The sequence below is a fragment of the Schistocerca nitens genome, chromosome 4, assembly GCF_023898315.1.
Source record: "Schistocerca nitens isolate TAMUIC-IGC-003100 chromosome 4, iqSchNite1.1, whole genome shotgun sequence".
Lineage (NCBI taxonomy): Eukaryota > Metazoa > Arthropoda > Insecta > Orthoptera > Acrididae > Schistocerca > Schistocerca nitens.
The window spans coordinates 760735989-760748389 of NC_064617.1; the positions used below are offsets into that span (position 1 = coordinate 760735989).

Genomic DNA, 12401 nt, shown 5'->3' on the forward strand with positions numbered 1-12401 from the left:
CTTCAGTGTTAATTCAAGTTCAGTTTCTTTCATTTGGTCTCAAGAGACTCTACTTGACTATCTAACCTCTCAATGTTTTGATTGATATTGTTTAGTTGAGCTGTATTTTTACCAATCAATCAAAGAACACTCCTATTGAATGGATGAATTCTGGAATTGGTTCTTACTTCCTTGTTTATGATTTTCAAGTTACTCATTAATTTGTGCAAATTGATCCTTATATTATCTTGAAGCTGTTGAAAATTCATTTTTATTAACAATGCCAACATTGTACTTACATCATTATTATCATCTTGTTTTAATAATGTACATGAGTCATCGGCGCTTTTTTCAGTCCTAATGGTTCATCAGTAAAGCATTCTTGTTCTTGTTTTGCAGCACTACTTAAGTCTCCCATGATTGTATTACCCCATTATGTCGGATTTCTGTTCAGTGACTGTCATTGTTAATGATTATTCAACGAAACACTTCACTGCTAAAAGAAAACAAGAGAGAAGAAAAAAACTAAAGAAAATGTTTCAAGTACTAACTTTGTTGCTGGATGTCGATGTCGTTAATTGCACACATTAGTCTTCATTTTTCAGCCTTTATTGAGGATTACTGCGATCTCCTTTTGTGGCTATTGTTGCTGTTTTCTAACAGTTACTCGTACTTGGGTGATTGTTTATACCAAATTTTCACAGTTTACACATATTTAATCATATTTAATGAGGGACAATGGAAATAACTCAACACAGTATTCACATTTCACTTTCAGAAATTCTCAGATGACACCACCATATACAGACTGCCACCGCCCTCTTGTAATCCAAAGCTGATTCATTAATTTTGATATTAGTTACAAATTTGTGCGGCAGGTCACATTTGCATAGCACTTGGCACACTGAAATAGTGAAACACTACAAAGAGAGACAGCAATGATAGAATTAGAATTAATAGTTTTCAAAATACTTGTCTTTTATTCTTCTTCTCTGTTGCAGGTTGAAGGCTGGTACTTCATTCTAAAGTATAACCCTTTGTACTGGTCTAGAGGATGTTTAGGTTCATTATATTAAATAATATGAACACTGGCGGACTTTCTGGTGTTGAAAACATGTTTTCAGTCATTTCACTCCACAATACAAATCATTATCATCCAAGATGCTACCGCAATGCACAGAACTTGCACTCCATCCTCGCACTTCCAGCTCGTACTACTCACTACCCAAAGACAGAGATTTACCTCTAACAACATATACCACAAATAATACTATCGTATGTCGATTTATGTATGCAGGTCATCTTTGACACATACGTTTCATGAATAAAATACAAATAATTGTTTATCTGTCTAAGAAATACATAATTATCATTGTAATTACTTCCGGTGTTTATAAATGTTGACATTTATATGTTTTTGTATAGCTATGTGATAATGGATATCTAGGTTTTGAGTCTTCAGTTAGGAACTGGCTATTTCAAATGATCCAAGGTCGGTTAGTACATTTATCTCAGCATAAACTGTTTTAATACAAGGTGAACGTAGTTGTAGAATAATTTGTAGAATGCGAAATGTTCAACTGCTCAAAGAAATTTTTGCGAACCTTCAAGATTTACACATATTATTTTTAATCGGAAACCTTTTTCTCTGAACTCTGCTGACCACGAGAAATCACTATGTACAGTCACATACGTCATGGAGCTTAACGTAAACCTGCCTTTTTAATACAATTCAGTAAAGCCCACTGTCTCCAATCATGAACGAGAGAATTATGTTTGTGCCCACTATCCACTCATATGCTTCAAAGCGTCATTTGAAGGGTATATCAATCCAGACACTGTCAGACTATGGCAAGAAACGTTGAGACCATGGGAAGTTGCCCCCTGAATTGTCGACGTCATAGTGTAAAACATTCTGTCGTTTCGTGACACAAAAAATGGAGTATCTCGTTCACAGTGCTCTGCTTCATTCAAAAAGATCAACTGATCGCTGTTACCTACAAATGACGACTCATGGGTAGGTCGAGGAGGTACCAATAGACTGCGCTTTCCTTACTGAAGAAATGGGAGCACTGTGTCGACCCATATCTCAGCAATCTCCTGACATTGACTTCGGTCTTAAGCGTCCGTTACGGACAGGAGCAAATCTTAAACACAGTGGGCGCGAAAAAATCAGGTAAGGCAACACGTAGAAAGACAAACAGTCCAATAGTTACAAGTTATCTTCATCAACTAGTGAAATATTTCATGTCACATGATCGTTATAGAAGAGTGTGGAGGTGACTCGTATCGACACACCTTTCCGGCATTCAGCACCAAGGATTAGGGTCAGTCATCATTAGGGCTGATATCACGTATGGTTGTCAGACGCCCTCCATCGTAGTACAGGGTAATTTAGGGCTGTACAATACCGGAAACGGATCCTCCACAATGTCGTCCAGCCCTACAGTCCTCCGCTTCGACGATTGATTCATCTCTCAAGACAATAAGACATGAGTAGAGCATACTGTGAACATGTGAACACCTTCCTCTAGTCAACCGAATAAAGTGGCCTGCGGTATCAACATGTAGTACAGGACTGAGGGCAAGGTATTCAGCAAACCGAGCGACAGAGCAGCTGCTGCAGCAACGGCTGACCCAGTATACCATAATCGTCCTCTGCGGCTCAGCAGAACGAATTTGTTACTTGTGCCAAGAAAGCGCCAGTGGGTGGCAGCTTATCGCTCTGCGCCGTATGGCAGCGCAAGAACGCGGCCAGCCAGCGGTGCTTAACGCGCCAGATAAGACCGCGGCGTTGGCCTAATGAAACGCTGATTGCCCCTCGGCCCGGTGTCTGCGGAATCCCAATTTTGCTGCGTAGCCATTCCACGCCCTGCTACAAATCCTGCAGCGGTGACTCGCCTCCTGTCTCCTCCATAGCGAAGGTATGATACTAATTTGCTCAACAAATTGTTTTGCACCACCTTCATAACTGGACTTATATTCCTGGCGAACAGGAGATGAAAGATTAAGCCACACGAAAATTAAACACTCTCTAGGTGCCGGCCGATGTGGCCGAGCGGTTCTTTGCACTTCAGTCCGGAACGACGCGGCTCCTACGGTTGCAGGTTCGAATCCTGCCTCGGGCATGGATGTGTGTGATGTCCTTAGGTTAGTTAGGTTCGAGTAGTTCTAAGTCTAGGGGACTGATGACCTCAGAAGTTAAGTCACATAGTGCTTAGAGCCATTTTTTGAACTCTCTCGGGGACTGTAAGTTGTTTTGAAATGTCCTGGCAGATTAGACCTGTGTGACATACGAAAACTCCAACATACAGCCAGGACTTTCCAGGCAAAGCGCTCAACGACTCATTGGTCAACTTCACAGCTTTACTTCTGTCAGAACCTCTTACCTATTTTATAAATTTCTCAGAAGTGGTCCTCCATATCTCCCTGGACTAGGACTAGTGGAAGGAAGGATATAGAGGGCAATGGCTTAGCCGCAGTCTAAGCTACTGTTTCCAATGTGTGTCCTGCACTCTGGAGCCTGCACCTGGAACACGGAAACATTCGTTATCCTTTGGCTAAGCCATTTCTTCGCAACAACCTTTCTTCCAGGAATGCTTGTACAACAAGGTATGTAGCTGTGCTTCTGTGAAGTTTGGGAGAGAAGTACTGACAATTAAAGCTATCAGCACTGGTCTTAAGTCCTGCGTGAGCAAAGCAGTTTGTAAGTTTGTATGAAAAAGTGATGGTTCGGTTTCCAGGACCGGTCTCGTACATAACCAGTCCATAAGTTGTAAAGACAATATATTCTAAAGTACATATCTCTGATTACTAAATCCGCTGCTGCCTATTATTCAATACTGTATTACTAAACAGCTTGCTTTGTAACCTGTTTAGATACCCGTTGCCGTATTGTTCAAAAGGGGGTATATATCTCCATCCAGTCACCCAGATGTAGGTTTGTTGTGGTTTACCTCTCTTAAAACGAAGTCATTGAGGGTTCCGTTGCAATTCTACCGCCGAATTTCTTCTCCAGTGTTCCATTGTACGAGCTTGTACCTCAGATCTAATGACCTTGTCGTCGACTGTTCAGTATGTGCTGGCCACTCTTCCATCTGTCGGAACTTCGTTTAGTCTTATGAACTATTATAAGACATCTCTAGAAAAAAGATTGAATTGGAGGGTACGAAACTTCGTTTCAACGATACTGCTTAACATTACACAAACTATCTTTCTCTCGCCGCAAAATCAGCTGATGCATATTGAGAAACCTATAGTTTCCTACCGGACACAAATTAAGAGTGCTGTACAACTTTTTTACGTACATAAGACATTCCCAACAATAAAATAACAGTAACACAAGTAAAACAAAGATAAAGTTACGCAATTGTGGTTAGTATCACACATATTGAAAATGTTGAGTGTCACTAACTCAAGAATTCGTCAACCAATTTTACGAAACTACAGATTTAACACATTCCTGAAGCGAACATCTTCAGTGTAATATATAGTTCTGTAATGTATAAAAAGTTCAATAGAACGTGTTGGGAAATATTTGGTTTCCATGTTTCTGAGCCGAGTCGATTCAGTTTCATAGGTGAGTTGATTGAGGTTGATGAAAGATGAAGTGAGTGGATCACAGTCTCTGGAATTTGTTGGTGTCTGCTCACAAACTGTACAGAGGCAAGTACCACCCTGAGATGAGCAAAGGGTGTGCAGCGTATAGCCTCATTGGATTTCATTGCTGATAATTACTTGAACTCACTCTTTTGTGTTGCGGATTATACCTCTCGACATGTGGTATGCCCAATTAGTTTTCAGAGCCGAGATCATGTGGTACATATTGTGCTGAAGCTGAATACTGGCGTGTCACATTGTGATGAATGTGATGATGAATGGGTTATTTGTGAGGAACGAATTGGAAACCAGTCGTATTAACAATGTTTACTTCAATGCTAGAGAGAGAAAGATAGGAAGATTGGATTCGTGTGTGTTATATATACTAATGTTCAGAAAAAGCAGAACACCTTAAAGGACTGGAGATGGAAAGTTCACATTCAGAGGACATGTCTGTTGGTTCCTGTGTGTTCTGCAAAAATCACCAACATTTCATTCATCTCAGTTCAGTAAGTGTCTTGTTGCCTAGGAGGCACAGAGTCAGCCAGGGTTCTTGATGTCTTGATCCATGCGTGATGGCATCGACGCGTAAAAGGCGCGAATGGTGTCCTGTGTTACAGCAATCCATGCTGCATTCATCTTGTTCCAAAGTTCATCTATGGTGGTTGGCATTGGATCACCTGTCGTTCCACCATATCCTAAACAACTTCTATTGACGACAAGTCTGATGAAATGGCGGACCTTGGAGAAAGGCTGATATCCTGTGACACCAAGAAGACGAGTGTTCCTGGAGAAACATGTGGTCTTACATGGTCTCGCTGAAAAATGACGTCCTGTCTCTAGCTGTTCAAGTTGTTCTGTTTCTTTCTGAACGTCAGTGTATATACCAAAACTGTTTGTGAGCGTGTATGTGGAATAGAGCTGTCCACTTTTCATTGTCCGTGTCCGTGTGTGTGTGTGTGTGTGTGTGTGTGTGTGTGTGTGTGTGTGACTGTGTATACTAGTAGAGTGCTCGCTATGTGTGTTAGCTTCGTTCGTACTATATATGTGATTTACTGTAGGTTTTGCTATTGCTGACATAAAAACCATTATCCTATTTCTTTTTTTTCCAAAATATTTCACCTCATGCTACAACGTCAGATGTTGGATGAATTTCGAAAACTTATTACGCTGTAAAATTGTGCTGCAACATTGTATACTGCAGGAGTGTATCACAACTATTCCAGTTTGTAAAACTTGTCCAAGATGTTAAATATAAGTGTATCACTGTATGAAAACATATTAATCTCTTCCATCATGTGAAGCATATCTTGCACATATGTTTTGTATAATCTTAAACAATTTTCTGTATACTACACAGAGTTTAGTACCTTACTTTGTATTAAAACGTATTGTCTTAATTACGAAGTACGAGGATTTGTGAAATGTTCCTAATTTTGTGACATACATATTAAAATATTATAATCTATAAAATCTGCTTTGAGGAAAAAGCACATTTCAAACAAGTCTACTTTTTCAACTACTCATCTGCGTTTCTTTCTTCATCAAACTTATCTTTATGTATTTTTCAATTAATTGCTTATTGAACTTTAATGCAGACTGTTAGAACATGCAGTGTCCAGTTATATCTGCATTGCAGATGTCTGTTGTACAAGAGGGGATGCATGTACACTTCATCAAAATTATTGTTTGGGTTTAATTGCACCACGAAGTGTGAGATACTCTGATTTAAAATTGTGGGAGGAAAATGACAGAATAATATCTCACATAGTGTCCAGCAGCCTTACATCAGAATTTTAAGGAAGTGTAAGCTCGGCTTTGAGAGTCGGCAAACCGAAGTATTTAGCCTTTCCACTAATATGCAGTCATTGTTAATCTATCCTAGTGGTGAGGCAACGGCCTTGCCGCAGTGGATACACCGGTTCCCGTGAGATCACCAAAGTTAAGCACTGCTGGGCGTGGCTGGCACTTGGATGGGTGACCACCCAGTCGCCATGCGCTGTTGCCATTTTTCGGGTGGACTCAGCCTCGTGATGCCAATTGAGGAGATACTCGACCGAATAGTAGCGCTTCGGTCAAGAATACCATTATAACGACCGGGAGAGCGGTGTGCTGACCCCACGCCCCTCCTATACACATCCTCCTCTGAGGTTGACACGGCGGTCGGCTGGTCCCGGTAGGCCATTCGTGGCCTGAAGACGGAGTGATTTTTATACTAGTGTTGGTGGCTACTTTGAGAACAGAACGAGTGGGATGGTAACTGGGATGTTGGAAGTACTTTACAACTGAAGTGTATTTAAACTTAGGACAAGTGGATTTCTGTATTTCCCACAATTTTAAATTTGAGACATAACTGAAAGATTAGCACAAGAGGCCTGTGACATCACTGGACTGCACCACAGTCCACCATCGTGGATTGCCCACGATGCGAGCTATCCAAAGGTGTGCTACCATAAACTGTGAGGTTATAGAACTGGGCAACATCCTGTAAATCTGTCAACCATGGAGCCTGCAGATGGGGCAGCCAATTTCATTTGTAATGTCATAGGGTCGTGTTTAGGTGCGATATCTAAAACTGTAGCGTCAAAAGGCTGCTAGAACGTCAGACAATTTACATTTTAGAATTTATCATCAATTTACAGTTATATATATATTTTTTCTTGGGGGGGGGGGGGCGTATTACAGAGGAGCAACAGTGATCTGGTGATACAATTTGGTTGAAACAACAGTTTAGATCGCAATAACATTTTATTAATTACCTGTTTCGACTTCATGTACAAGTCACCTTCAGAAAATGAGCCCCATCTGGCTGCTGGTGGTGGCTCCTCGGATGTTCAGCAACACAATCGCAAACTGCGAATGCGTAGTTGAAGTGGCTTCGTGATATTTTTTTAAACCACTTAAAGCACGTCCACTCAGTTCCTCATCCATACTCTACCATGACCATGGGTGGTCTATAATGTCGTCAGTCAGGACGAGACAAAAAGTTACAGACACAATTTTGTATTATATAGTCGATCTAGTAAATGTTGCTGCTATCAATTCGGACATGTTACCTACAACAGCTGTCTTCTCTTTATGGAATATACGACTGTCAAATTAAAAGAGAAACAACTCACAGTTCATCGTCACACAGTTTATGACATACACATTTTAGCCGAATCTGATTTAAATAACATTGTACAAATGGAAACTAGGAACTGATTACAAAGTACAGGTAAGTTTAGTGTACGATGGTATTAAATAATTAATTACATGGAAAGAAAGAAATGATCCAGATTTCTTCAGAAATCAAGTGTCTTATACTTTGAGAATAGGTTGATTACTGATGTTACATTGTAGCTGGAATACTTAATAAAATATAAAACTACAATTTTATATTTACTCTAATTACAGTATCGAGGTAATAAGAGATTGTAACAAAGTTCGTCAACATTATTTTTCAGAGGAATATTCTGGTGCACAACAACATCAAACGTTGTGACTGCTTGTAATTTTAACGCCAACAAGTGTAACTCGCCAGAGGATTTTCCCAGATTTCGATTTCGCGCTACAAACACTGCGTCTATCATAATCTGATTAGTAGGCGCAGCAATTTGGTGCTTTGGCGATTGTCATCCAGAGCAGTTAATAGGTTCTCGTGAAGTGATTTTATTCTACAGACATAGAGCAACAAAGTTCTGCTAACCTCTCCCTCGATTAGTTATTAAGGAAAATAGTAATAAAGGAAAAAAACTGATGTTTAATAATTATTATGAAGAACCAGTTGTTATGTACATCCTTAAACCTGTATTTCACCAAGTATTATCACATAATTTTCCTCGAAAGGTTTTAGGATTTGTATATAAGTAGTTCCAAGGCTACGATGAAAAAACCTCCTCTTTTACCACGAACTTCAACAATCCCCAGCGAGTGAGTGGCGCAGTGGTTAGCAAACTGGACTCGTATACTGGAGGACGACGGTTCAAACCAGCATCTTTACATCCAGATTTAGGTTTTCCGTGATTTCTCTAAACCGCTGCAGGCGAATGCCTGGACGGTTCCTTTGAATGGGCACAGCCGATTTCTTTCTTTGCCCTTGACAAAATTGGAGCTTGTGCTCCATCTCTAATGACCTTGATGTCGTCAAGACGTTGAGGGGAGACCTGGGGCAAAAAAATGGAAAACATCGAATTTTATTTTTTTGTTTCATTAAAATCTGTGGAATCTCCTGAGCATTCTGATACATTATTTATTTGGTGGAAATATTATCTTGTTGGTATTATCGTCCTGTACTGTACATCTGCATTGTCAGTTTTCCTCCTCGTGCCTTACATTGACTCATTTGAACGGTCATGTTTCCGAAACTATTTACTATAGAAGGCTGTGGCTTTGTTGTTTTGTAGTTGACAATCTGCTCTACACAGTGTATTGTTTCCGTAGCTCTTTGTGTGAATGGCGCGAAGTATTTTGTGAATAACTTTTTGTTTAGTGGGTTTTAGTTCGCGCAGTAAGCAGTCATTGACAGCATTTTGCAGAAGAAAAATGACAAAACCACGCGGAATATTCAAGAAGCGAAGAAGCAAAGGTAACAGGTTTTACCCAAAATTGGTAGCTGATGAAGCTTGTTTGTGTATATCTCAAGGAACTACAAGCGACAGCAGTGACTAGAAAACTGCAGTGCTTACACCCTCTCTGCCCAGTGCTTCAAAAAGGAAAGTCGGCTTTATAGTTTATGAAGAGTTCAGTGTAGAAAAAGACATGGGTACAAATATAATTGTGAAGTTCCGTATTTTGGCTCGTGTTCTAAGTGAAGCAGTGAGTTGTTCTCTTTGTGGTGGTGCAGTAACACTGTCTGAAAATGAATCACATAGGAAAGGAATTGTTGGTCATTTACGTATTTCCTGTCAGAACTGCGAATTCCCTAGATCGTTTTGCACATCAAGCAAGTGCAAAAACAACTTGTATACTAATAACGTAAGATTAGTATATGGACTGAGGTGCATTGGGAAGGGTTGGGCAGCTGGGAAAATGTTGTGCAACGTCATGAATTTTCCAGGTGCTTCTACAGAGTATGAACACTACACAAATGTCATTGGTGATTGTGTAAAGGAAGTGGCTACAGATTGGATTCTATCTGCAACAAAAGAAGCAGTGGAAGCAAATGATGGATGCACTGATATCAATATTGCCTTTGATGCTTCCTGGCAGAGACAAGGGCACAAACCTGAGTTGCAACGGCAACAAATGTTGACACAGGAAAAGTCCTGGTTCTTGAGATTTTGACAAAATATTGTCAAGGACGCACATGTGCTGGCGTGGATAGAGAGAGAGTAGAAGCCCATGAGCCAAACTGTGGAAAAAATTATGAGGGAAAAAGTGCAGGGATGGAAGTGGCTGCTGCAGTAAATATTTTTCGGCGATCTGAGGAAGGAAGGGGAGCTAGGTACATTCAGTTCTTGGGAGATGGAGACAGCAAGTCTTTCAAAGCAGTAGTGGGCAGCAAAACTTACAATGTGCCCATAACTAAACTAGAGTGTGTAGGCCACGTGAAAAAGAGAATGGGTGCACGTCTCAGACAGTTGAAAATAAAACTTGGCAACGCAAAGCTATCAGATGGTAAAACAATAAAAGGTCCTGGCAGACTGATAGACAAGGTGATACATCAGTTTCAAGGTTATTATGGCTGAGCTATCAACGACAACACCAATGATTTGCACAAGATGGTGAGAGCGGTGTGGGCTATCTAGTGTCATAAAATTTCAACTGATAACAACCCCGAAGATTGTGTGTGTCCTCCTCCTCCTCCTGACACATGGTGCAAATAGAGAAAATCTGAATCTGAAGGATCTCTGGCAGACTTTAAGCATAAAAACCGTGTACCTCAAGCAGTATGGAGTCTCTGAAGCCTATATTTAGAGATATGGCCCATCCAGATCTGTTGAATATGTGTTTGCATGGGAAAACACAAAACTTCAACCAATCTTTCAGTTATCTTCTCTGGACTCGCATACCAAAAAGTGTATTTGTTGGGATGAAGACCCTACAGTCAGGAACGTATGACACTGTAATCACATTTCATAATGGATGTAGTGGCAGACGCAGTACTTGAGAAGCTAGAAGTGATATTGGGGAAGCATACAGTGGAAGGTCTTCACAAAGTGGACATTGGAAGAGTGAAAAAAGCTGAGGTTTCAGTAAAACATGTGACCAAAGGGGCAAGGAAAAGGAGAAGGCAGCTGTTACTTGATAGAACTGGTGGTGAAGATGACATAGAATATGGAGCAGGGTGCTTTTAATAACATCATGTAACAATAAAGGTAAGAAATTTCCTATGAAAACTTTAAACGTGCTTTTTTCAGTTTATACATTTTTCACTACATGTGTCCCGTTTTCTCAGAAACTACTCATCCTAGTGCACTGAAACTTTTACAGGGTCCTGCATAACTATCCAGTAAGCCATGCATCTACAACCAAGAATATAAGTCCAAATCAGATATTTTATGTATATTTATGATAACAATATTTTTGCAAAAATACAGGCATTTAATACAAAATTTGTAAAACGTTTTGTTTTGATGTAAAACCTTCCATCATAGATCAGTAGAATAAAGAGTCAGTAGTTAATATATGGCAGAAATTTCAAATCCGTATCTACAACAGTCTCTGAGATAATGGGTCATTAACATTCTGAGTTAACATGTGTCAGATAGGGACCCGGGTCTCTCCTTAAACCCAATCTTCTTTCCTTTCTTTTATAACACATCCCGGGGTTGAAATATCTACTGTTCCTCTCTCTCATGTGATTTATAATGCAGGCATATGTATCGGATATTCTACACCCACGTGCAGATATCAAGCGTACCTGGTTCAGCTGGGTGGTGGCTTTGTTGCTGCTCTCACTGGTCTCTGAAGCTGATCTTGCTATGTTTGTTAACTGGTTGTAGGTTGGGAAATCATTCATCCAATAAAGTTCACTGTCACATGGAAAGAACCAACTATGTTTCGTAACTAACACACTGTCACTCTTTTTTCCCTGTTCACAGCTAGTATTATCATAGAATCGACGTAGTCATTTTTTGGCACTCAGCTGCAAGCAGTCATCCAATTCAAGTTAATTTATTTTAGGTTGATTTCTTAGATCACGAGAGGCCATTACCTGAATGGCGTCTGCCAGCATGATTACGCCTTATATCTTTTCCCATTTTCTATACGAAAGCATACCGACATCTGTTCCCCTTACTCAAAACTATGACAATTTCCATATGAGTTCCCAGAGTACAATTGGTTGCATCCGCTCCTGATTCACTCTCCTGTAGAGTCAACAATGATTCGTTATTAAGTTTCAAGAGCTGCGGGAAATCAGGCTCTTGCTGATATTCGTATCACGTCGCAATAAGAGCATTCAATTTGCCGACTTTTCGTTATTCTGCTTGAGACAGATACTTAAACTTCTTTTAGCTGTATTGATATAACAACTAAAATATCAGTTTTTAGAGGAAAATCTTGGTTTTCATAGAGCATGGACAATAGTTCACAAGTGTGTAGTGATGCCAGCAAACGACTGAACAACCACCGAACCGCAAACAAAGAAAGAAGCAAAACACTTAGTTTATGCAACTGTTGCCGGCCATAGTAGCCGTGCGGTTCTAGGCGCAACAGTCTGTAGCCGAGTGACCGCTACAGTCGCAGGTTCGAATCCTGCCTTGGGCTTGGGTGTGTGTGTTGTCCTTAGGTTAGTTAGGTTTAATTAGTTCTAAGCTCTAGTCGACTGATGACCTACGAAGTTAAGTCGCATAGTGCTCAGAGCCATTTTTATGCAACTGTTAGAACTTTGTTCACAG

The 12401-nt window shown here is 40.2% G+C and overlaps 1 pseudogene; it reads left to right on the top strand.

The window, feature by feature from the left end:
- The first annotated feature begins 6469 nt into the window (after positions 1–6469).
- LOC126254204 (5S ribosomal RNA) lies at positions 6470–6586 on the top strand (annotated as a pseudogene).
- Positions 6587–12401: the final 5815 nt, after the last annotated feature.